This window comes from Martes martes, assembly GCF_963455335.1.
Source record: "Martes martes genome assembly, chromosome: X".
NCBI lineage: Eukaryota > Metazoa > Chordata > Mammalia > Carnivora > Mustelidae > Martes > Martes martes.
The window spans coordinates 50,645,672-50,673,207 of NC_137897.1; the positions used below are offsets into that span (position 1 = coordinate 50,645,672).

General features: G+C 37.8%; 1 protein-coding gene across 1 annotated transcript in view; it reads left to right on the top strand.

Moving 5' to 3' along the window:
- Positions 1–27,536, top strand: part of ZC3H12B (zinc finger CCCH-type containing 12B) — a gene marked incomplete at both ends in the record, with an annotated part of 117,302 nt that overhangs the window by 45,449 nt on the left and 44,317 nt on the right. The gene's annotated exons all lie outside the window — the stretch shown is intronic.

Genomic DNA, 27,536 nt, shown 5'->3' on the forward strand with positions numbered 1-27,536 from the left:
CCTGAGTTAAGTCCTCCCGACCCCCTCAAGGGGGTGGGCTCTGAGAAAAACGTTTTTTTCAGGTTTTTGTTCTCTGGAGGTTTTTATGTTTGTTCACTTCTTTTCTCTCGCCTTGACAGCTTTTGATGGTTTTTGGAGGTTTAGAGGAAAGAAAACTGCACCCCAACCTCCCTCTCAGAGAGAAGCCTCAGTCTGCTCCCCTGCAGGTGCTGCAGCCGCTGGGCCACTGGCAGAGCAGGTTCTGAGTCACGGTCCCTGGGGACGCAGGATCTCCTGCTTGTACGCAAAACCAAGGCAGCTGTGGCTGTCTGGGCAGCTCCAGACCGCCAGAGAGGTTCCAAGCAGCAATCGCACACTGAGATTTTCCCGCTGGCTGGGACTAAGAGCGCAGGGCTTTCTCGCACCTCTCCCAGGGGATGGTTTGGGGCGCGGCGCCTCCAGCTCTATCGGCTCTATCGCCGCGTGGGTCTATCGCCGCGTGGGTCCCAGAACACCAGGCTGGGCGTTCGTGCACCTCTCTCAGGGGAGGTTGAGGCACGCGCGCATCTCCAGTAAGGTGCGCGTTCTGCCGTCTGGCGTGGCTCCCAGCCCCTCACGGGAGCCGGACTCCACCCGTTCTCGGGCGCACTGGCGGCTCCGGGACAAAGACCAGGTTTCTCCGCCGCACTCTCTGGCTCAGCGCCAGGGGAGGCTGCCCTGGGTCTGGGGACTTAAGCCCCTATCCCTATCCGCCCCGATTCCCACAATTTCCCCGCGCAATCCTTTGCTCTTTTGAGTGCTTTCAACAAGACTCCAAGTTAATGCTGGTCCCCAGATGCCGGGCACTCTCGTATTGGGGTATTATTTTCCAGTCGGTCGCCTCTGGTGGCTCCCTCCCCCTTTTTTTTATCTTCCGATATCAGTCCGACGTTCCCACTCCACTTTACCTGCCCACTGGCGTCTTCTGGCCCCCGTAGAGATCCAGACGTGTATAATTCTGATCTCAGGCTGATTTCATGGGTGATCGGAGTTCTTTGGTAGGTAATCAGCTCTCTTTAGGGTGCAGGTTGAAAAGGCGCCTCCTCCTACTTCCCCGCCATCTTGTCTCCTCCTCGGGATCAATTTCTTGATTTCCTTTTCTGTTACTTCATTGTTGGTGTATAGAAATGCAAAAGATTTCTGTGCATTGATTTATACCCTGCCACTTTGTTGAATTCATGTATTAGTTGTAGCAATTTTTTCATGGAGTCTTTTAGGTTTCCTACATATAGTATCATGTTGTCTGCAAATAGTAAGTTTGACTTCTTCCTTGCCAATTTAGAGTCTTTTATTTCCTTTTATTGTCTGATTACTAAAACTAAGACTTCCAGTATTATGTTAAATAGCAATGGTGAGAGTGGACATCCCTGTCTTGTTCCTGACTGTAGAGGGAAAGCTCTGTTTTTCCCAGTTAAGGTTGCATTAGTTGTGGGTCTTTCATATATGGCCTTTATGATGTTCAGGTAGGTTTCATCTATCCCTATTTTGTTGAGGGTTTTTATCAAGAATGGATGCTGTATTTTGTCACATGCCTTTTTTGCATTTAGTGAGAGGATCATATGGTTCTTGTCCTTTCTTTTATTAACATGGTGTATCACATTGATTGTCTTGGGCACATTGAACCACCCCTGCAGTCCAGAAATAAATCCCACTTGATTGTGGTGGATAATTCTCTTAATATACTGTGGGAGTCAGTTTTCTATTATCTCACTGAGATTTTTTTACATCCATGTTCCTCAGGGATTTTGGCCTGTAATTCTTCTTTTTACTGTGGTCTTTGTATGGTTTTGGAATCACTGTAATGCTGGCCTCATAATGGAATTTGGAAGCTTTCCTTCCATTTCTATTTTTTGGAACAATTTGAGAAGTATAGGTATTAACCCTTTAAATGTCTGGTATAATTCCCCTAGGAAACCATCTGGCCCTGGTCTTTTGTTTTTTCAGAGATTTTTTATTACTGATTCCATTTCTTCATGGTTATCAGTCTATTCAATTTTTTTTATTTCTTCCTGTTTCAGTGGTTTATATGTTTCTAGAAATTTTTCCTTTTCTTCCAGATATCCCAGTATGTTTGCATATTTTTTTTTCTGGTCTTATACTTAGGTTCTTAATCCACTTTAATTAAGAACTTAAGTTCTTAACCCATCTATTTCTCTCTCTCGTTCTATTCTCCTATGTTTTTTTTTTAAATTTATGTGGTGTTGGTAATGATCTCTTTCATTCATGACTTTAACTATTTGCATCCTTTTTCTTCTTTTTGATAAATCTGAGTAAGTGTTTATCAATTTTTTAAAATTCTTTCAAAGGACCAACTCTTAGTTTTCTTGTTTGTTTGTTTCTATGTAGATTCTATATAGTTTATTCTGCTCCAATCTTTATTATTTCCCTTCTTCTACTAGCTATTAGCTTTATTTGATATTCCTTTTCTAGCTCCTTTGGGTGTAAGGTTAGGTTGTTTGTTTGAGACTTTTCTTGGTTCTTGAGATAAGCCAGTATTGCTATACACTTCTGTCTTATGACGGCCTTTGTTGCATCCTAAAGGTTTTGGACCATCCTGTTTTCATTTTAATTTGCTTCCATATAGTTTTTAATTTCTTCTTTAATTTCCTGGTCAACCCATTCATTCTTTAGTAGAATATTCTTTACGCTCCATGTATTTGTGGTCTTTCCAAATGTTTTCTTGTGGTTTGAATTCGAGTTTCATGGTATTGTGGTCTGAAAGCATGCATGGTGTAATCTTGATGTTTTTGTACTTGTTGAGGGCTGATTTGTGACCCAGTGTGTGATCTATTCTGGGTAATCTATTCCGGTATTCTGGGTTCCATGTGAACTTGAAAAGAAAGTGTTCTGCTGCTTTAGGATGAAATGCTGTGAATATATCCGTTAAGTCCATTTGGTCCAATGTGTCATATAAAACCATTGTTTCCTTGTTGTTTTTCTGCTTAGATGATATGTCCATTGTAAGTGGGAAGTTAAATGCCCTACTATTACTGTGTTATTATCAATTAGTTTCTTTATAATTGTTATTAATTGATTTATATATTTGGGTGTTCCCAAGTTGGGGGCATAGATATTTACAACTGTGAGATCTTCTTGATGGATAAAACCTTTGATTATGATTTAATGCCTTCCTTCATCTCTTGTCATAGTCTTTGTTTTAAAATCTAGTTTGTCTGATATAAATATTGTTATTTCAGCTTTCTTTTGGCATCCATTAGCATGATAGATAAATCTCTATGCACTTACTTTCAACATGCAAGTGGCTTTAGGTCTAAAATGAGTCTCTTGCAGGCAGCATATAGATGGATCTATTATTTTTAATCCATCCTGATACCCTCTGTCTTTTGTATAGAGCACTTAGTCCATTTACATTCAGAGTGATTAGTGAAAGATATGAATTTAATGCCATTGTGTTACCTGTACAGTTGGTGTTTCTGGTGATGCCCCCTGGTGCTTTCTAGTTTTTGTTGTTTTTGGTCTTTTATTTCTCCACTCAAAATGTGCCCCTTAAATTTTCTTGCAGGCCTGGTTTACTGATCATGAAGTCCTTTACTTTTTGTTTGTCTGGGAAACTCTCTCTTATTCTGAATGGCAGTCTTGCTGGATAAAGAGTTCTTGGCTGTATATTTTTCCCATTCAGCATGTTGAATATTTTCTGCTACTTCTTTTTGTCCTGCCAAATTTCTGTGGACAAATCTTCTCCCTATGGATTTCTCCTCCCATGTAGGTAAGGACTTTTTCCCCTAGCTGCTTTCAGGATTCTTTCCTTGTCTGTGTGTTTTGTGAATTTGACTAATATGCCTTGGCAATGGCCAGCTTTTGTTGAATTTAATGGAAGTCCTCTGTGCTTTTGGATTTAGATGTCTGTGTCTCTTCCAGATTAGGCAATTTTTTTCAGCTATAATTTATTTGCATAAACCTTCTGCCCCCTTTTCTCTCTCTTCCTCTTCTGGGAGTCCTATGATATGAATGTTATTATATTTTAAGAAGTTGCTGAGTTCCCTATGTATATCTTCATGGTCTATTACATTTTCTCCCTCTTCCTTTTAGATTCATTGTTTTCCCTAATTTTCTCTTTTATATCACTTATTCACTCATCTGCCTCATCCATTCTCTCATTGTCATGGCATCCACTTAGGGTTGCATTTTGGTTATAGCATTTTTAATTTCAGTCTGACTAGATTTTAGTTCTTTTAACTCTGAGTAAGGGACTCTCTAGTGTCTTCTATGCTTTTTTCAAGCCCAGTAAATATCTTTATAATTGTTTTTTATAATTCTAGTTCAGACATCTTACTTATATTTGTATTTACCAAATTCTTGGTTATTACTTTTACTTACTGTTCTTTCTTTTGGGGTAAATTTCTCTGTCTTGTCATTTTTTTCCAGAATAAAACAAACAAACTAGATCCTAGTTGTGTTTTGGTCTGTATGTTAAAAAAAAAAGCTAGATCCAAAAATAAAAATAAAAAATATATTATAAAAATATATAGATATATAGAATTAAAAATTAAAAAAGGAATTAAAAAATAAAATAAAACAAAATAAAAATAAAAATAAAGCTATATCCAATTTCCCTTAGAGCTGAAGGTTTTCTCTGTGATCAGTAGATTTAATGCAGGGGAGAGGCTCGTGCTTGTCTTCTGGGAGAGGGACCTATTGCACTGATTCTCAGGCCCACTCGTCCTATTGGGTACTGGGGTGCAGGTTTGCAGAGTGTGGTGTAAGCAGCTCTATTCTACACTTGTTGATGCTGTTTAATTCACTGAGGTCTGTCCTTGCTGATGAGCAGGATACAAAATGGTGTTGTGGTAGTCTCACACTCTCTTGTTCCTGAAGCTCAGAGTTTGTGTCCCAAACTCTTCAGGAAGCCCTCACAGAAGAGCAAAAAAATCGCCCCTTTTGTGTTTCCAGGTTCCATCAGATCCCTGCCTTCACCTTGTCTTTTCCAAGCTGTCAACCTGCGAAGCAGCACTGTACTTCTGTGTTTTATCTCAAGCACACTACTAGGTTTCAAAACTCCAAATTATAGGGAATTCCGTGGTACAGACCTATGCTGATCCTCTGGCAGAGAGTCTTGCTGTGCTTTTGCCATTTGCCAGCCAATCCCAGGCAAGTGGTTGCAAGACAGGGTAGCAATTTAGAGTTTATTGTAATGTGGAGCCAAAAAACTGGCACCCAGGCTCATTGCCCTCATCAGGTATCCCTGCTCCTGTGGCTGAAAACAGTGCAGCACATTGATACCATCAGTTCTTCTTGCTACTCAGACCATGCTGTTGGCTCCTGGATCCCTATCCTTTTTTGCTGGAGCACCTTTAGGCCAGGCACAACCCTAGCAGTAGTGGACTTCTAAAGCTTCCAGTTTTGTGCTCTTCTCTTTACAATACCTTGCAGTAGTCTCAGTAAGCAGGGCTCCCTCTCCTCCACAGCACCTACAGTTCTTATCTCCCCTAAATAAACTCTCTGTATCTCCTACCTTCCAGAAGGTGGTTGCTTTTCACTTGTAGATTTGCGGTTTTGTTCTCTTGGTTCTCAGATTGATTTCTTGGGTGTTCAGAATGATTTGATAATTATCTAGCTGCGTTTGATGGACAAGGCAACCTTGAGGTCTCCCTTCTCCTCTGCCATCTTAAATCCTCCTGCCATTGCTTCAGTTACTTGGCAGTATATATTCTTCCTATGCAAACATTTATAACGTAGGCTATTTTCTAAGCTTGTCACCAGGAAGCTGTGGGGGGCCTAATGGTTCCACCACCGCCAAGCTGGCCATTAAAATGTGCATTGTTACTCCCCACCCCCGATCCTGGGAGCTGAGCAGACTTTCCTCTTATGACCACTTTTGCTGTGTCCCAGAAGTTTTGGACAATTGTATTTTCATTTTCATTTGTTTCCATGTATTTTTTAAAATTTCTTCTTTAATTTCCTGGTTGACTCATTAATTATTTAGCAGCATGTTCTTCAACCTGCATGTATTTGTGTTCCTTCTAGACTTTTCTTGTGATTGACTTCAAGTTCCATAGCATTGTGGTCAGAAAATATCCATGGTATGAATTCAGCCTTTTTGTACTTCTTGAGTCACAATTTGTGGTCTATTCTGGAGAGTGTCTTATGTGCACTTGGAAATAATATGTATTCTATTGCATTAAGATGAAATGTACTGAATATATCTATTAAGTCCATCTTGTCTAGTGTGCCACTCAAAGCCATTTTTTTCTTAGTTGATTTTCTGCTTAGATGTCTGTTCTCCTTTGATGTCTTTGAGGTGTTAAAGTTCCCTATATTATTGCATTACTCTCAATGAGTACTTTTGTGTTTGTTATTAATTGTTTCATATATTTGTGTGCTCCCACGTTGGAAGCATAAACATTTACAATTTTTAGACCTTCTTGTTGGAGAGTACCCTTCACTATTATATAGTGCCTTTCTTCATTTTTATTACACTCTTTGGTTTAAAATCTAGTTTGTCTGATACAGGTATTGGTACTCCTGCTTTCTTCTGACATCAGTTTGCAAGATAAATACTTTCCCATCACTTCACTTTCAATCTGCAGGTGTCTTTAGGTCTAAAATGAATCTCATAATTAAAAATAGAGCTACCCTATGACCCTGCAATTGCACTACTGGGTATTCACCCCAAACATACAGATGTAGTGAAAAAAAGGGCATATGTACCCCAATGTTTATAGCAGCAATGGCCACAATCACTAAAATGTGGAAAGAGCCAAGATGTCCTTCAACAGATGAATGGATAAAGAAGATATGGCTCATGTATACAATGGAATATTACACCTCCATCAGAAAGGATGAATACCCAACTTTTGTATCAACATGGACTGGACTGGAGGAAATTAAGCTGAGTGAAGTAAGTCAAACAGAGAAAGTCAATTATCATATGGTTTCACTTAATTGTGGAGCATAAGGAAAAACATGGAGGACATTAGGAGAAAAAAGAGAAAAGTGAATTGGGGGAAATTGGAGAGGAAGATGAACCATGAGAGACTGTGGACTCTGAGAAACAAACTGAAGTTTTTGGAAGGGAGTGGGGTGGGGGGATGGGTGAGCCTGGTGGTGGGTATTAAGGAGGGCATGTATTGCATGGAGCACTGGGTGTGGTGCATAAACAATGAATCTTGGAACACTGAAAAAATTAAATTATATTTAAAAATAAATAAATAAAATGAATCTTGTGTAGGCAGCATATAGATGGAGCTTTTTTTTTTTTTAAATCCATTCTGACACCCTATGTCTTTTGATTGGAGTGTTCACTTATTTTACATTAAGAATAATTATTTTTAAGTGATTTGTATTTTATTATATTATGTTATGTTAGTCACCATACTACATCATTAGTTTTTTAAATTTTTATTTATTTACTATTATTATGTTCAGTTAGCCACTGTATAGTACACAGTTTTTGATGTAATGTTCAATGATTCATTAGTTAAGTATAACACTCAGTATTCATTACAACATGTGCCCTCCTAAATACCCATCAACCTCTTACCCCTTATCCCCATCCTCCTCTCCTCTGAGACCCTCAGATTGTTTCCTGGGGTCCATAGTCTCTCATGGTTCATCTCTTTCTCTGTTTTCTCCTTTTTTGGATTTCCCTTCCTTCCCCTATGGTCCTCCGTGCTATTGCTTATGTTCCACATATGAGTGAAACCATATAATAATTGTCTTTCTCATCTTGACTTACTTCACTTAACATAATCCCCTCCAGTTCCAACCATGTCGATGCAAAGGGTGGTTAGTCATCCTTTCTGATGGCTGAATAATATTCCATTGTATATATGTATGACATCTTCTTTATCCGTTTATCTGTTGGAGGGCATCTCAGCTCCTTCCACAGTTTGGCTATTGTGGACATGGCTGCTATGAACATTGGGGTGCATGTGCCCCTTCTTTTCACTACATATGTATCTTTGGGGGTAAATACTTAGTAGTGCAATTGCTGGGTCATAGGGTAGATTTATTCTTTTTTTTTTTTAAGAACTTATTTATTTGACAGAGAGTGAGAGAAGAGAGAGCACAAGCAGGGGGAGCAGCAGAGGAAGAGAGGGAAGCAGGCTCCCTGCTCAGCAGGAAGCCCGATGTGGGACTTGATCCCAGGACCCTGAGATCATGACCTGAGCCGAAGGCAGAGGCTTAACCCACTGAGCCACCCAGGTGTCCCAGGTAGCTCTATTCTTAACACCTTGAGGAACTTCCATACTGTTTTCCAGAGTGGCTGTACCAGCTTGCATTCCCACCAACACTGTAAGAGTGTTCCCCTTTCTCCACATCCTTTGCAACATTTATTGTTTCCTGCCTTGTTAATTTTTGCCATTATAACTAGTGTAAAGTGTAAGGTGGTAAGATGTAAGGTGGTATCTTGTCGTGGTTTTGATCTGTATTTCCATGATGGCTACTGATGTTGCTGTCTTCAAGATTGTTTTGCCTATTCAGGGTCCTTAGGGCTTTCACACAACTTTGAGGATTAATGTTCTAGTTCTTTGAAAAACACTGTTAATATTTTATTAGGGATTGCATTGAATTTGCAGATTGTTTGGGGCAGTATGGATATTGTAACAATATCAACTTTTCTAATCCATAAGCATAGTAGTCTCTCCATTAATTTGTGTCACCTTTAATTTCTTTCATCAGTGTTTGACAGTTTTCAGAGCACAGATCTTTCATATCAGTTGTTTATTCTTACATATGTTATTCTTTTTGATACAATTATACATGGGTTTTTTTCCAAACTTCTGCAGTTCTTTATTAGTGTTTAGAAATGCGGCAAATTTTTACATATTGATTTGTATCCTGAAGCTCTTTTGCTTTCATTGTATTAGCTCTTTTGGTTTCTTGGTGGATTCTTTAAGGTTTTCTTTTTTTTTTAAGATTTTATTTATTTATTTGACAGAGAGAGAGAGAGATCGCAAGTAGGCAGAGAGGTTGGCAGAGGTGGGGAGAAGCAGGCTCCCCGCTGAGCAAAGAGCCCCATATGGGGCTCAATCCCAGGACCCTGAGATCATGACCTGAGCCAAAGGCAGAGGCTTTAACCCACTGAGCTACCCAGGTGCCCTTAAAGTTTTCTGTATATAGTATTATGTCATCTGCAAATAGTGACAGTTCTACTTCTTGCTTACCAATCAAATGACTTTTATTTCTATTTCCTGCTACGTGTTGTATAAAGGACTCCCAAACTATATTGAATAAAAATGGTGAAAGTGGACATCTTTGTTTTATTCCTTATCTTAGAAGAAAACCTCCCAGTTTTTCACCATTGAGCATGATGTTTGCTGTGAGTTTTTAATATATGGTCTTTATTATGTTGAGGTGCATTCCCTCTATATTCATTTTTGAGAGTTTTTTAAAAATCATAAATGGATGATAAATTTCATCACAAGTTTTTTTCTGCATCTATTGGGATGATCCTTTAATTTTTATCCTTTGTTAATATGTTGTGTCAGTTGATTGACCTGTGGGTATTGAACTGTCTTAGAATCCCTGGAATAAATCCCAGAAAATCATGATTTATGATCCTTGTAATGTTTTGACAAATTTTGCCAGTATTTTGTTGAATATTTTTGCATCTAGGCTCATCAGGAATATTTATCTCCACTTTTGTTTGTTTTTTTTTTTTTTTTTGAAGTGAATTCATCTGGTTTTCATACCATGGTAAGGCTGGACTCATAGAATGAGCTTGGGGGCATTTTTTTTCTCCTCAGTTTTTTGGAATAGTTTGAGAAGAATGGGTATTAACTTTACAGTTTTGGTACAATTCACCTATGAAGCCATTTGGTCCTAGACTTTGTTTTCTGGGAGTCTTTTGATTAATGATTCAGTTTCATTAGTAGTAACTGGTCTCATCAGATTTTCTGTTTCTTACTGATTCAGTCATGGAAGATTTTCTGTTTTTAGGAATTTTTTGACTATGGTTGACACACAATATTATATTTGTTTTAGATATACAGCATAGTGATACAACAACCTTAAACATAAAGTTATGCTCACTACTACTGTAATCTGACCAAAGATACATTATCATTGTATTATAATTTATTGACAATATTTTTAAGTTGTTATTTAAATTCCAGTTAGTTACCATACAGTGTAATATTAGTTTGTGTAAAATATGGTGATTCAAAACTTTCATACAACACTTGATGATCATTACAAGTACACTCCATGTACAATCCCTATCATCTATGTAACTTATCCCCCCACCCACCTTCCTTCTGATAAACATCAGTTTATTCTCTATAGTTAAGAGTCTGTTTCTTGGGCTGCATCCCTCTCTCTCTTTTCCCCCATATATTCATTTGTTTTGTTTCTTAAGTTATGCATATTAATGAAATCTTATGGTATTTGTCTTTCTCTGACATATTTTGCTTAATAGAACACTCTCTAGCTCCATCCACATTGTTCCAAATAGCAAGAATCCATTCCCTTTTATGGCTAATATTCCATTATACATAATGGAATAATATCTCTCTCTCTCTCTCTCTCTATATATATATATATATCCATATATATAGGTATAGATATAGATCTATATATAGATCTATATCTATATCTATATATATATCTCCATATATATCCATTAACTAATGAATGGATAAAGAAGATGTGAGATATTTCTCCCTCTCTCTCTCTATATATATAGAGAGAGATATATATATAGATCTATATATAGATCTATACTCGCAGTATATATATATATATATATATATATATATATATACTCCCAATATATATATATACTCCCAATTTATACTTTTCACATTGGCTGTACCAATTTATACTCCCACCAACAGTGTACAAGTTTCCTTTTTCTCCACCTCCTCTCTAACACTTGTTATTTCTTGTTTCTTTTTTATTATTATTTGTTTGTTTCTTTTTTGTTGTTTCTTTTTCTTGTTTCTTTTTTCTTGTTTCTTTTTTCTTGTTTCTTGTTTCTTATTTCTTTCTTTTTCTTGTTTCTTTTTTATTATTATTCTAGCCATTTTGACAGGTGAGAGGTGATATCTTTTTGTGGTTTTGGTTTGCCTTTCCCTGATGACCAGTGATGTTGAACATCTTCTCATGTGTCTGTTGACTATTTGTATCCCTCTCTTTTTTTAAAAAATGTCTACTCAGGTCAACTGTCCATTTTTTAAAAACCAGATTGTTTATTTGCTGTCTCGCTGTGTAAGTTCTTTATTTAGTTTGGATATTAATACCTTATCTTCTCCCATTTACAAATATCTTCTCCCACTCAGTAGGTTCATTTTTTTGATGGCTTTCATGTTGTGCAGAAAGTTTTTTATGTTAGTATAGTTCCAATAGTTTATTTTTGTTTTCATTTCCCTTGCCTGAAGAGGCATATCAAGAAAAATGTTGCTACACCTGATGTCAGGAAAATTAATTCCCATGTTCTCTTCTAAAAATGTTCAGCTTTAGGTCTCACATTTGGGCCTTACATCCATTTTGAGTTTATTTTTGTGTATGGTGTTAGAGTCTGATTCAATTTAATTCTTTTACATGTAGCTGCCCAGTTTTTCCAGCACCATTTATTGATAAGACCATCTTAGTCTCTTCAACAAGTGGTGTTAGGAAAATTGGATAGCCACATGTAGAAGACTGAAACTGGATCATTTTCTTATATCACACACAAAGATTAATTCAAAATGGATGAAAGACCTAAATGTGAGACAGAAATCCGTTAAAATCCTAGAGAATAACCCAGACAGCAACCTCTTTGAATTCAGCCACAGAAACTTCTTGCTAGACATGTCTCCAAAGGCAAGGGAAACAAAAGAAAAAAAAATGAACTATTGTGACTTCATCAGGATAAAAACCTTTTGCACTGCAAAGGAAACAGCTGACAAAACCAAAAGACAACCTACAGAATGGGGGAAGATAATTCGCAAGTGTCTTATCAGATAAAGGGCTAGTTTACAAGACCTGTAAAGAACTTATAAAACTCAACACCCAAAAAACAAAAAATCCAGTCAGGGAATCAGAAGAAGATATGAACAGACATTTCTCCAAAGAAGACATACAATTGGACAACAGACACATGAAGAGGGTTATGGAGGGGAGGGAGTGGGGAGATGGATGAGCCTGGTTGTGAGTATTAAGGAGGGCACATATTGCATGGAGCACTGGGTGTGGTGCATAAACAATGAATCTTGGATCATGAAAAAAAAATAAAATGAAGATGTTAAAAAAATGCTCAACATCATTCAGCATCAGTGAAATACAAATCAGAACAAATGTTGGGGAGGATGTGAAAGGGGAACCCTCTTCTACTGTTGATGGGAATGCGAGCTAGTACAGCCACTTTGGAAAACAGTATAGAGATTCTTCAAAAAGTTAAAAACAGATTTACCCTATGACCCAGTAATTGGACTACTAGGTATATACACAAGGTATACAAATATAGTGATCTGAAAGGACAGCTGCACCCTATGTTTATAGCAACAATGTCCACAATAACAAAACTATGGAAAGGGCCCAGATATCCATCAACAGATGAATGCACAAAGAATAAAATATTACTCAGCCATTAAAAATTAAATCTTACCATTTCTGATGATGTGTATGAAACTGCAGGGTGTTATGCTAAGTGAAATAAGTCAATCAGAGAAAGACAATTATGATCTCACTCATATGTGTAATTGAAGAAAAAAAATACAGAGGATGATAGGGGAAGGGAGGGGGAAAAAGAAAGCAGAGAGGGAGACAAACCACAAGAGACTCTTAACTATAGGAAACTGAGGGTTGCTGAAGGGGAGTTTGGTGGGGGAGTTGGGGTAACTGGGTGATGGGCATTAAGGAGGGCATGTGATGTACTGAGCACTGGGTGTTATATGCAACTCATGAAAAATAGAACTGTACCTCTGAAACTAATGATACACTATATGTTAATTAATTGAATTTAAAAAAAAATTTTAAAGAAAAGACTGTCTTTTCCCCATTGTATATTCTTGCCTCTGTCTTCATGGACTAATTGATCATATAAATGCCAGGTTATTTCTGGGGTCTCTAATCTGTTCATAGGTCTATGTGTCTCCTTTTGTGCCAGCATTATGTTGTTTTTATTACAACAGCTTTGTAGTATTATCTTTTTTCTATTTTTTAATTTAAATTAAATTTAGTAAAGATACAGTGTGTTATTATTTTCAGGGGTAGAATTTAGTGAATCATCAGTTGTATATAATACCCAGTGATAATTTTATAACATGCCCTCCTTAATGCCCATTACCCAGTTACCCTACCCCACAAACCACAACCCATCCAGCAACTCTCAGTTTGTTTCCTATAGTTAGGAGTCTCATGATTTGCTTCCCTCTTTGTTTTTACCTTGTTTTATTTTTCCTTCCCTTCCCATATGTTAATCTGCTTTCTTTCTTAAATTCCACATATGTGTGAAATCATGAAATTTGTCTTTCTCTGACTGATTTATTCCGCCCACTTCTTGACAGGATATTTGTTTATTGGGTGTTGAGTTTGATAAGTTCTTTATGGATTTTGGATACTAGCCCTTTATCTGATATGTCATTTGGGAATATATTCTCCTATTCCATAGGCTGTCTTTTAATTTTGTTATTTTTTTTCTGTACAAAAGCTTTTTATCTGATGAAGTTCCAATAGTTCATTTTTTAAAAGATTTTATTTATTTATTTGACAGAGAGTTAGAGAGAGAGCACAAGTAAGCATAGCAGCAGGCAGAGGGAGAGAGAGAAGCAGCCTCTCTGCTAAGCAGGGAGCCTGATGTGGGGCTTGATCCCAGGACCCTGGAATCATGACCTGAGCCAAAGGCAGCTGCTTAACCAACTGAGCCACGCAGGTGCCCCTCAATAGTTCATTTTTGTTTTTGTTTCCCTTGTCTCTGGAGATGTGCTAGCAAAAGTTGCTGAGGCCAAATTCAAAGAGGTTGCTGTCCATGTTCTCCCCTAGGATTTTGATGAATTCCTATCTCACATTTAGGTCTTTCATCAATTTTGAGTTTATTTTTGTGTATGGTGTTAGAAAGTGGCCTATTTTCATTCTTTTGCATGTGGCTATCCAATTTTCCCAACACCATTTGTTAAGGAGACTGTCTTTTTTCCATTGGATGTTCTTTCCTGCTTTGTCAAATATTAGTTGACCATAGAGTTGATGGTGCATTCTGGGTTCTCTATTCTGTTCCATTGATCTATGTGTCTATTTTTGTGCTGGTATGATCACTATAGCTTTGTAATATAACTTCAAGTCTAGGAATGTGATGCGTCCAACTTTGCTTTTCTTTATCAAGATTTTTTTGGATCTTTGGGGTCTTTTGTTGTTCTATAGATATTTTAGGGTTGTTTGTTCTAGCTCTGTGAAAAGTGATGGTGGTAGTTTAATAAAGATCACATTAAACTTGTAGAATACTTTTGGTAGTGTAGACATTTTCACAATATTTGTTCTCCCAATTCATTAGCATAGAATGTTTATTTTTCTTCCATTTCTTTGTGTCCTGTTCAGTTTCTTTCATAAGTGTTCTATAGTTTTCAGAGCACAAATCTTTTACCTCTTTGGTTAAGTTAATTCCTAGGTATCATATCATTTTTGGTGCAATTGTAAATGGAATCAATTCCTCAATTACTCCTTATGCTGCTTAATTAGTGTATAGAAATGTGACAGACTTCTGTGTGTCGATTTTATATCCCGCCACTTTGTTGAATTCCTGAGTCAGCACTGAATTTTTTGCTAGAGACCTTGGGTTTTCTACATAGTGTATCATCTTCACATTGTGAAGATGTGAAATTTTAACTTTGCCTGTTTGGAGGCCTTTTATTTCTTTCTGCTGTCTGGTTGCTGAGGCTAGGACTTCCTATACTATGTTGATTATAACAGTGGTGAGATTAGACATCCCTGTAATGTTCCTGACCTAGGAGGAAAAGCTTTCTGTTTTTCCCTGTTGAGGGATGATACGCCCTATGGGTCTTTCATACGTGAATTTGATGATGTTGAGGTATATTCTTTCTATCCCTACATTGCAGATGGTTTTTAATCAAGAAAGGATGCTCTACTTTGTCAAATGCTTCTTCTGCCTCAATTGAGAGGATCATATTGTTCTTATCCTTTCTTATCAATGTAGTGTATTACATTGATTCATTTGCGAATACTGAACCACTCTTGAAGCCCAAGAATAAATCCCACTTGGCCCTGGTAGTAATCATTTTAATGGACTGTTGGGTCCCATTAGCTAGTATTTGGTGAGAATTTTTGCATCAATATTCATCAAGGATATTGGTCTGTAATTCTCCTTTTTGGTGGGGTCTTTGTCTGGCTTGGGAACAACATAATTCTGGCCTCATAGAATGGGTTTGGAAGTTGTCCTTCCATTTCTATATTTTGGAAAAGTTTCAGAGGAATATATGTTCATTCTTCCTTAAATGTTTGGTAGAATTCCCCTGGGATGCCATCTGACCATGGAATCTTGTTTGTGGTGAGATTATTGATTACTGCTTCAATTTCCTTGCTGGTTATAGGTCTGTCCAGGTTTTCTATTTCTCCTGTTTCAGTTTTGGTAATTTATAAATTTCCAGGAATGCATCCATTTCTTCCAGATTGCCTAATTTGTTGGCATATAGTTGCTCATAATATGTTCTTAAAATTGTTTATGCTCCCTTGGTGTGGGTGGTGATCTCTCCTCTTTCCTTCATGATTTTATTAATGTGGGCCCTTTCTCTTTTCTTTTTAATATGTCTGGTTAGGGGTTTATTGATCTTATTCTTTCAAAGAAGCAGTGCCTAAATTCATTGATCTGTTCTACTGTTTTTCTTGTTTCTACATCACTGATTTCTGCTCTAGTCTTTATTATTACTTTTCTCCTGCTGGATCTAGGCTTTTAGGTCCAGCTACTTTAGGTGTAAGCTTAGGTTGTGTATTTGAGACTTTTCTTGTTTCTTGAGAAAGACTTGTACTGCTGTATACTTCCCTCTTAGGACTGCCTTTGCTGCCTCCCAAAGGTTTTTAATTGTCATCTTTCCATTTTTGTTTCCATGAATTTTTAAAATAATTCTTAAATTTCATGGTTGGCCCATTCATTCTTTAGTTTAATTTCAATGTATTTCAATGCTCTTTAATTTCAATGTATTTTTGTTCCTTCAAAATTTTCTCTTGTTATTGAGTTCAAGTTCTAAAGCATTGTGTTTTGAGAATATGCAGGGAATAATCTCAGTCTTTTAGTACTGGTTGAGATGTGGTTTGTGACCCAATATGTGATTTATTCTGTAGAATGTTCCATACGCACTTGAGAAGAATGTGTATTCTGTTGCTTTAGCTTGTAATGTTCTGAATATATTTGTGAAGTCCATCTTGTCCAGTATGTCATTCTAAAGCCTTTATGTCCTTGCTGATCTTCTGCTTAGATGATCTGTCCGTAACAGTGAGTGGGGTGTTAAAATTCCCTAATATTATTGGATTATTTTTGTTGAGTTTCATTAATTTTGTTATTAATTGGTTTATATAATTGGCTGTTCCCAAATTAGGGGTATAAATATTTACAATTGTTAGATCTTCTTTTTGGATAGATCCTTTTATTATGATATATAGTGTCTGTCTTCATCTCTTATCACAGTCTTTGGCTTAAAATCTCATCTGTCTGCTATAAGGATTGCTATTCCAGTTTTCTTTTGATGTTCATTGGTATGATAAATGGTTCTCCACATGCTCACTTTCAATCTGGAGACATCTTTGGCTCTGAAATTAGTCTCTTACAGACAGCATATCATTAAGTCTTGTTTTTTAATCCAATCTGACACCCTGTCTTTTGATTGAAGCATTTAGTCCATTTCCTTTCAGAGTGTCCTTGCCAGGGGGACTGACTCAGTGTAAGTGGCCCCAGATAGCTCAGTGTGGCTGTTTTGCTGCCTGAAAGATTTCAGCACCTATGTGGGGAATGAAAATGGTGATGCCCTGATCTCTAGCCCTGGAGCTGAAAGTCTGTTCACTCTACTCTTCAGGAAGCCCTCACAGAAAAAACAATCACTCTTGTCTCCCTGGTTTCTGACAGAACTCTGTGTTCATCCAGCCTGTGATTCAGTGTTTTTATCTCAGGCACAGGACCCGGTTTGAATCCCAAAACTTTAGCAATTCCCGAACCACTCCTCCCAGGGTGGGGGAGGGTCTTGCTGCAGTTCTTCCTCTTGCTAGGCCCCTGCTGAGAGAGTAATCACTGGACCATACAGCAGTTCACATTTTATGGCAACACTGAGCAGAAAGCCGGTGCTCGGACTCACTATTTTCAGTTAGCTTCCTTGTTCCAATGCTTAGAACTCTGCTGCACTCAGACACCTCCCCTTCTTTTTGTGACCCCAAGGATCCTGAGACCAAGCTATCCCACCTGGGGCTCAACCCCACTTCACCCCCTAAGCACACATCACATGACTTGTAGAAGGTTCCAATTTTGTGCTTTGGTGCTTATAACACTTTCCAGTCCTCTATTTATAGATGCTCCCTCCCCAACACAGTTGTTCTTCTGATATATTGTCTCAGATTCCCATCTCTGCACCTTCTAACTTGCAAAAAGTGGTCAATTTTCTATTTGTAGAATTGCAGTAATTCTTTTCTATGATCTCTGGTTGACTTTGTAAGTGTTCAGAATGATTTGATAGCATCTAGCTGACTTCCAGGGACCAGATGAAATTAGAGTCCCCTGCTACTCCACCATCTTGTCCTACTCCTTTCCTCAGCTGTAGGTTTCTTATATATGCCATTTCTTACGTTGAGGTATGTTCCCTCCACACCATATTGCTGAGATTTTTTATCATGAATAGAACGAATTTTGTCTAATGTTTTCTGCTTCCATTGAGATCATTATATGAACTCTATCCTTCATTTTGTTTACGTGGTGTATCACATTGTCTGATTTGTTTCTTCAGAATAAATCCCACTTGATGGTAGTTAGTGATCTTTTTAATGTACTATTGAATGGTTTGCTAACAACTTGGGGAGGTATTTTACACCTATCTTCATCAGGGACATTAAGTTATATTTCTTTTTTGGTGTCTGATTTTGGTATCATGGTAATGCTGGCCTTGTAGAATATATTTGGAAGCTTTCCTTTCTCTTCTGTTTTTTGGAATAGTTGGAGAATAGGTAGTAACTGTTTTTTGAATGCTTAATAGAGTTCACCTGTGAATTGATCTTGTCTAAAACTTTCATTTTTTGGTAGTTTTTTTTTAAATTACTTATTCAATTTTGTTACTAGTAATTGGTCTGTTCAGATTTTTTTCTTTCTTCCTGAATCCTTTGGGAAGATTGTATTTTTCTAGGAATTTATCCTTTTTTCCTAAGTTGTTCAATTTGTTGACATATTTTTTGTGGTATTATCTTATAATCCCTTTTATTTCTGTGGTGTCAGTTGTGGGAGGGGGGCAAGATGCAGAGAAGTAGGAGACACTGTTTCAACTTGTCCCCTAAAGTAAGCTGATTATCTACCAGAACACTCTGAGCATCCATGAAGTCAGCCTGAGATGTAAGATTATACACTTCTGGATCTCTATGGGGGTAGAAGACTCCAGTGGACAGGAAAAGCAGAGTGGGAACGATTGGACTGATACCAAAAGATAAACAGAAGGGGGACGGAGCCACTAGAAGCAACCCATTAGAAAGTAATACCCCCAATACAAGAGTGACCTCTGATTGGGGACCAGCATTAACGTGGAGTCTGGTTAAAAGCACTGAAAAAGACCAAAGATCATAAGGGGCAATAGGTGGAATTGGGCGGTCATGGGCACAGGCTTAAGCCCATGGACCCAGGATGGCCACCGCAGGCGACCACCCCTGCCAGAGAGTGCAGCAAAGCCTCCAGGCAGTGGGCCCTGAGCTTCTCGGCTGGCTTGTGAATGAGACAGTCTGGGTGCATGCCAACCATCGCTCTCTAGAACCACAGCCTTTTGCACTCTACACGCTCACTGCGCTGCATGACCGGGGCCTGAGCGGCATTCCACACCCTCCCCTGAGAGGACCGTGTGGGCCCCCTAGGACTGGCCTAGAGTCTGAACACTACCAGCCTGGGTGGGCGTGAAAATCTCAGTGTGCTGTCTCTGCTTGGGATCTTTCATGCAGTCTGGACCTGCCCTGACAGCAGCTCAGCAAAGGCAGCCACTGGAAGTGAGCTCCCTGGAACAATATCACGGTTTTAGTAGCACCTGGTGCAGAGATAAGCCGGAGCTCCTGCAACCCCTGAGAAGGTGGCTGGGGATGTGCTCTGCCAGTGGCAGGTAGCAGAAGGGGAGTCTGTGTGCTCTGGACCACCCAAAGGGGAACAGACTAAGGCTTCTCTCTGAGACGCAGCTCTGGGTGCAGCTTGCTTTCCCCTAAACCTCCGAAGAACCAACAAAAGCCACCAGAGGGAAAAAACAAAAAAACAAAACAAAACAAAACAAAACAAACAAAAAACCTCCCAGAGAACAAAAGCCTGAAAAACCGGTTTCCTCAGAGCCCAGCCCCTTAATGGGGACAGAAGGACTCAACCCAAGCAAGACTGCCTGAAAAACAACACAGCAAGCCCTTCCCCCAGAATGCCAACCAAAAAAAATGAGAGGACAACCACCACAGGGTCCCCATAAAGATGTAAAACCCCAATATCAGGGGAAAAGAAGATATTAAGCCCTAAAACCTGTATACTCCATAGATACAACTGTATTTTTAATTTGTTCCCACTGTTCTCATTCTTTTTAAATTAAAAAAAATTTTTTTGACCTATTTACCATCACAGTGAGAGGTTCAATACAACAAATTCCATAATAACCTTTTAACTTGAACTTTTTGATACATACACCTGTGTTTTTCTTTTGCTCTTCTTTTTTTTTTAATATTCATATAGAGATAAGCTTCAAGGTAGTCCTCTTTCCCCTACTACCCCTATATATAAACCAGTTTTAATCCCCCTTTATCTCTGGAAAGTTGAGTCCTTTAACAAAGATATCAAGATACACCCAGGAAGAATCAAAATAACCTTCCTCGCCCACACTGAGGATTTATAACCACCCTCCCATCTTTGTCTTCCGTCAGTGTTTCTGTGTATTTGTTTTTGTTCTGGTAGTATATAAATCCTATACTTGGGCTTCATTTTGACTGGGTTCTTTTTTTTCTTGTCATTTACTTTTGTGGTATTTTTGTTTGTATACCTTATAAATTTAACTGTTGGGGCTCATTCTGGATGGGTTTTCTCTGTGGTGTCATTTTTACTTCTCTCTCATTTTTTTCTTTCTTTTTTTTTAAGATTTTATTTATTTATTTGACAGAGTGAGAGAGGGAACACAGGCAAAAGGAATGGGAGAGAGAGAAGCAGGCTTCCCGCTGAGCAGGGAGCCCGATGTGGGGTTCGATTCCAGGACCCCAGGATCATGACCTGAGCCAAAGGCAGATGCTTAGCCGACTGAGCCACCCAGGCGCCCCTCTCTCATTTCTCATTTCATTTATTTTCGTCCCTCTTTTCTTGATGAGTCTGGCTAAGAGTTCACAATTTTGTTTATCTTAAAAAAACCCACACACTTCTTGGAGTCATTGAATTTTCTAAGTCTCTGTGTCATTTATTTCTGCTGTTATCTATCTTTATTCTTCCTTCTACTCACCCTGGCTTTGCTTGTTCTTTTTCTAGTTCCTTTACATATAAGTTTAGAATGAGTTTTGTTATTTGTTTTTTTCTTGAGTCAGACCTGTACCACTATATATTTTGCTCTTAGAACTGTGTTCACTGTGTTCCAAAGATTTTGGATTATTGTGTTTAATTTTCATTTCTCTCCATGTATAATTTTTCTTTAATTGCTTTGTCGACCCGTTGGTTATTTAATATCGTGTTGTTTAGTCTCCACATTTGTGTTTTTCTTCCAGTTTTTGTATTGTGATTTATTTCTAATTTTATACTGTTATCAGAAGAAGATGCATGGTATGATTTTCTTAATTTTATTGAGGCTTGAATTGTGACATAACCTGGTTTATTCTGGAGAACCTTCCATGTGCACTTGAAAAGAATGTGTATTCTGTTGTCTCTAGTTGGACTTCTCTATATATATCTACTATGTCTATCTGACCTAATACGTCATTCAAAGATACTTTTTCTTATTTTGTTTCTGCAAGTAGGCTGTTGAAGTCCTCTACTGTTATTCTCTCTTTGTTTCCATTAATATTTACTTAATGTACTTTGGTGCTCCTGTGTTGAATGTGTAGATATTTATAATTGTTATATCTTTTTTTGGATTACATCCCTTACATACTTTTTCAGTATGTATTGCCTCTTTTGTGCCTTGTTACAGTCTTTGTTTTAAAGTCTATATCACTGTATTTTTCAGCAGAAACTTTGCAGCTATAAGGGAGAAGCTTAATATATTCTACGTGTGGAAGGGGAAAAAAATCTGCAGCCAAGAATACCCTATCCAGCAAGGCTATCATTCATAATAGAAGAAGAGATAAATAATTTTGAAACAAAAACTGAAGAAGTTTATGCCCATTAGACCAGCTCTACAAGAAATATTAGAGGGGACACTTTGAGTGGAAAGACCATAACTGAGCATATGAAAAGCAAGAAACACAAAAGCAGTATAAATAACTTTTTCTGTAAAAATCAGCCAAAGGATTTACAAAATCAAAGGTGCAAAATATGACACCATATTTCAAAAAACGTGAGGGGAGAAGAGTAAAAATTAAATTAAATTAAATTAAATTAATTAAATAAATAAAATAAAAAATGAAGTCTATTTTCTCTGATGTAAGTATTGTTACCACAACATTTTTTCTGCTTTCATTTGCATAATAAATGTTTTCTATCCCTTCACTTCAATCTGTAAGGTGTCTTGAGGTCTGAGGTGAGTGTCCTGTAGGCAGCATATAGATAGGTCTTATTTTTTTATTTTTAAAAATTTATTCTACCACCCTATGTCTTTTTCCTTCTTTTTAAAATACAAAACTCTGACTTTGATGACTTCAAATAGCAGTAGCATCTGTAGACACATTCATGGACACTAGCTCACATATACACACACACCATCTCATACACTCAAAGAATGTACCGAAAATTTCTATTAACGTACAAAAAATTTTGTAATATATAAAGAGAAAGGAACAAATTTTTCTCTTTAACTAAAATAGAGATATAGCAAATACATATAATGATTTCCAGTATACTAAGCACTTAATACATATTCTCCCTTATTCCCCACAGAAAAGATTTAAAGAAAATATTGTTATCCTATTTTATTTTATTTTTGTTATCCTATTTTATAAGTGAGAAACTGAAACCAATAAATTTTTAATGACTTGCCCCAGTCAAACCCATTATTTTATTTATGAGTCACAAAAATACAGTCTCATTTGATATGGCCCACTAATTCTCCCTGGTGTCTTTCCTTTTTAAAATAGATATAGCTGTAAAAGATTTTCATCTTATCCTCTCATGTTTTTCAGCCAGTTCTTCCCAGATCTACCCTGATATCTACAAATATGCCAGTGAGTCCCAGAAAAATAGTAAATATTTATAAATATTTTAATAGAAAAATATTACTTATAATGTCATGATGCCTCCCAAGTAAAGCATAGATAGAAGAGGAAACTTTGCTAAGAATTGGCTGCTGCTGCAGCAGCACTACAATAATGGGCTATGAGCTAAAGGTTTGGAACTTTTCCCATTACTTCCTCAATATGCATTCTTTTAAAGTTTTTATTTTAAAAAAATTAAAAAATAAAGTTTTTATTTAAATTCCAGTTAGTTAACATACAGTGTAATCTTAGGTTCAAGGGTACAATTTAGTGATTCAACACTTATATACAATACTCAGTGCTCATCACAACAACTGCACTCCTTAATTCCCATTACCTATTGAACCCATACCCCCACCCACCTTCCATCTGGTAACTATCAGTTTATTCTCTATAGTGAAGAGTCTGTTTCTTGGTTTGCCTCTCTTTCTCTTTTTTCCCCCTGCTCCTTTTTTTCTATCTGTGAAATTATATGGTATTTTTCTTTTTCTGATTGACTTCTGATTTGACTTATTTCACTTAGCATAACGCTCTTTAGCTCCACCCACATTGTTGCAAATGCCAAGTTTTCATTCTTTTTAAAAAGATTTTATTTATTTATTTATTTGTGAGAGAGAGAGATTGAGTATGAGCAAGGGGAGTGGCAGAAGGAGAAACAGAGTGCCCAATGAACAGAGAGGCCCAATGTGAGGCTTGATCTCAGGCCCCTGGGATCATGACTTGAGCCAAAGGCAGATGCTTAAAAAACTGACCTACCCAGGTGCCCCAAGATTTCATTCTTCTTGATGGTTGAATAATATTCCATTGTGTATATATTCCACATCTTCTTTTTTTTTTTTTTTTTTTTTTTTCCATCCTGAATTTTTTTTTTTTTAATTTTTTATTTATTTTCAGCGTAACAGTATTCATTGTTTTTTCACCACACCCAGTGCTCCATGCAATCTGTGCCCTCCCTAATACCCACCACCTGGTTCCCCCACCCTCCCACCCCGCCCCTTCAAAACCCTCAGGTTGTTTTTCAGAGTCCATAGTCTCTCATGGTTCACCTCCCCTTCCAATTTCCCTCAACTCCCTTCTCCTCTCCATCTACCCTTGTCCTCTATATTATTTGTTATGCTCCACCAATAAGTGAAACCATATGATACTTGACTTTCTCTGTTTGACTTATTTCACTCAGCATAATCTCTTCCAGTCCTGTCCATGTTGCTACAAAAGTTGGGTATTCGTCCTTTCTGATGGAGGCATAATACTCCATAGTGTATATGGACCACATCTTCCTTATCCATTCATCCGTTGAAGGGCATCTTGGTTCTTTCCACAGTTTGGCGACCGTGGCCATTGCTGCTATAAACATTGGGGTACAGATGGCCCTTCTTTTCACTACATCTGTATCTTTGGGGTAAATACCCAGCAGTGCAATTGCAGGGTCATAGGGAAGCTCTATTTTTAATTTCCTGAGGAATCTCCACACTGTTCTCCAAAGTGGCTGCACCAGTTTGCATTCCCACCAACAGTGTAAGAGGGTTCCCCTTTCTCCACATCCTCTCCAACACACGTTGTTTCCTGTCTTGCTAATTTTGGCCATTCTAACTGGTGTAAGGTGGTATCTCAATGTGGTTTTGATTTGAATCTCCCTGATGGCTAGTGATGATGAACATTTTTTCATGTGTCTGGTAGCCATTTGTATGTCTTCATTGGAGAAGTGTCTGTTCATATCTTCTGCCCATTTTTTAATATGATTATCTGTTTTGTGTGTGTTGAGTTTGAGGAGTTCTTTATAGATCCTGGATATCAACCTTTTATCTGTACTGTCATTTGCAAATATCTTCTCCCATTCCGTGGGTTGCCTCTTTGTTTTGGTGACTGTTTCTTTTGCTGTGCAGAAGCTTTTTATCTTGATGAAGTCCCAGAAGTTCATCTTTGCCTTTATTTCCTTCGCCTTTGGAGACATATCTTGAAAGAAGTTGCTATGGCTGATATCAAAGAGGTTACTCCCTATGTTCTCCTCGAGGATTCTGATGGATTCCTGTCTCACGTTGAGGTCTTTTATCCATTTCGAGTTTATCTTTGTGTACGGTGTAAGAGAATGGTCAAGTTTCATTCTTCTACATATAGCTGTCCAGTTTTCCCAGCACCATTTATTGAAGAGACTGTCTTTTTTCCACTGGATATTTTTTCCTGTTTTGTCAAAGATTATTTGACCATAGAGTTGAGGGTCCATATCTGGGCTCTCTACTCTGTTCCACTGGTCCATGTGTCTGTTTTTATGCCAGTACCATGCTGTCTTGGTGATCACAGCTTTGTAGTAAAGCTTGAAATCAGGTAACGTGATGCCACCAGTTTTATTTTTGTTTTTCAACATTTCCTTAGCAATTCGGGGTCTCTTCTGATTCCATACAAATTTTAGTATTATTTGCTCCAGCTCTTTGAAAAATACTGGTGGAATTTTGATTGGAATGGCATTAAAAGTATAGATTGCTCTGGGCAGTATAGACATTTTAACGATGTTTATTCTTCCCATCCAAGAGCATGGAATGGTCTTCCATCTTTTTGTGTCTTCTTCAATTTCTTTTAGGAGTGTTCTGTAGTTCCTTGAGTACAGATCTTTAACCTCTTTGGTTAGGTTTATTCCGAGGTATCTTATGGTTTTTGGTGCTATAGTAAATGGAATCGATTCTCTAATTTGCCTTTCTGTATTTTCATTGTTAGTGTATAAGAAAGCCACTGATTTCTGGACATTGACTTTGTATCCTGCTACATTACTGAATTGCTGTATGAGTTCTAGTAGTTTGGAGGTGGAGTCTTTCGGGTTTTCCATATAAAGAATCATGTCATCTGCGAAGAGAGAGAGTTTGACTTCTTCCTTGCCAATTTGGATACCTTTTATTTCTCTTTGTTGTCTGATTGCTGTTGCTAGGACTTCTAATACTATGTTGAACAAGAGTGGTGAGAGTGGGCATCCTTGTCGTGTTCCTGATCTCAATGGGAAGGCTGCAAGCTTTTTCCCATTGAGGATGATATTTGCTGTGGGTTTTTCATAGATAGATTTGATGAAGTTCAGGAATGTTCCCTCTATCCCTATACTTTGAAGCGTTTTAATCAGGAACGGATGCTGGATTTTGTCAAAAGCTTTTTCTGCATCAATGGAGAGGATCATGTGGTTCTTCTCTCTTCTCTTATTGATTTGTTCTATCACATTGATTGATTTGCGAATGTTGAACCATCCTTGTAACCCAGGGATGAATCCTACCTGGTCATGGTGGATAATCTTTTTAATGTGCTGTTGGATCCTGTTTGCTAGGATCTTGTTGAGAATCTTAGCATCCATATTCATCAGTGATATCGGTCTGAAATTCTCCTTTTTGGTAGGGTCTTTGCCTGGTTTGGGGATCAGGGTGATGGTGGCTTCATAAAAAGAGTCTGGAAGTTTTCCTTCTGCTTCAATTTTTTGAAACAGCTTCAGGAGAATAGGTATTATTTCTTCTTTGAAAGTTTGATAGAATTCCCCAGGGAATCCGTCAGGTCCTGGGCTCTTGTTTTTTGGGAGGTTTTTGATCACTGCTTCAATCTCGTTACTAGATATCGGTCTATTCAGGTTGTCAATTTCTTCCTGGTTCAATTTTGGGAGTTTATAGTTTTCCAGGAATGCATCCATTTCATCTAGGTTGCTTAGCTTATTGGCATATAACTGTTGATAATAGCTTCTGATGATTGTTTCTACTTCCTTGGTGTTAGTTGTGATCTCTCCCTTTTCATTCATAATTTTATTAATTTGGGCTTTCTCTCTTTTCTTTTGGATTAGTGTGGCCAATGGTTTATCGATCTTATTGATTCTTTCAAAAAACCAGCTTCTAGTTTCGTTGATACGTTCTACTGTATCTCTGGTTTCTACCTCGTTGATCTCTGCTCTAATCTTGATTATTTCCCTTCTTACGTGTGGAGTTGGTTTGATTTGTTGTTGATTCTCCAGTTCTTTAAGGTGTAGAGACAGCTGGTGTATTCTGGATTTTTCAATTTTTTTGAGGGAGGCTTGGATGGCTATGAATTTCCCCCTTAGGACCGCCTTTGCTGTATCCCATAGGTTTTGGAGTGAAGTGTCTTCGTTCTCATTGGTTTCCATAAATTGTTTAAGTTCTTCTTTGATCTCCTGGTTGATCCAGGCATTCTTAAGCAAGGTGGTCTTTAGCTTCCAGGTATTTGAGTTCCTTCTGAACTTTTCCTTGTGATTGAGCTCCAGTTTCAAAGCATTGTGATCTGAGAATATGCAGGGAATCATCTCAGTCTTTTGGTATCGGTTGAGCCCTGATTTGTGACCCAGTATGTGGTCTATTCTGGAGAAGGTTCCATGTGCACTTGAGAAGAATGAGTATTCTGTTGTTTTAGGGTGGAATGTTCTGTATATATCTATGAGGTCCATCTGGTCCAATGTGTCATTCAATGCTCTTATTTCTTTATTGATTTTCTGCTTCGATGATCTGTCTATTTCTGAGAGAGGCGTGTTAAGATCTCCTACTATTAATGTATTCATATCAATATGACTCTTTATCTTGATTAATAGATTTCTTATGTAATTGGCTGCTCCCATATTGGGGGCATAGATATTTACAATTGTTAGATCATCTTGGTGGATAGTCCCTTTAAGAATGATGTAGTGTCCTTCTGTATCCCTGACTACCGTCTTTAGTTTAAAATCTAATTTATCTGATATGAGAATCGCTACCCCGGCCTTCTTTTGAGGCCCATTGGCGTGAAAGATGCTTCTCCATCCCTTCACTTTCAGTCTAGGTGTATCTTTAGGTTCAAAATGGGTCTCTTGTAGACAACATATGGATGGGTCCTGTCGTTTTATCCAATCTGCAACCCTGTGTCGTTTTATGGGTGCATTTAGGCCATTCACATTGAGAGTGATTATTGAGAGATACGTTTTTATTGACATTGTGTTATCTTTGAAGTCTTTCTTTCTGTCGATTGTCTCTATATTTCTGTTCAATGCTATTCTTAGGATTTTTCCTCTTTTATAGAACCCCCTTTAATATTTC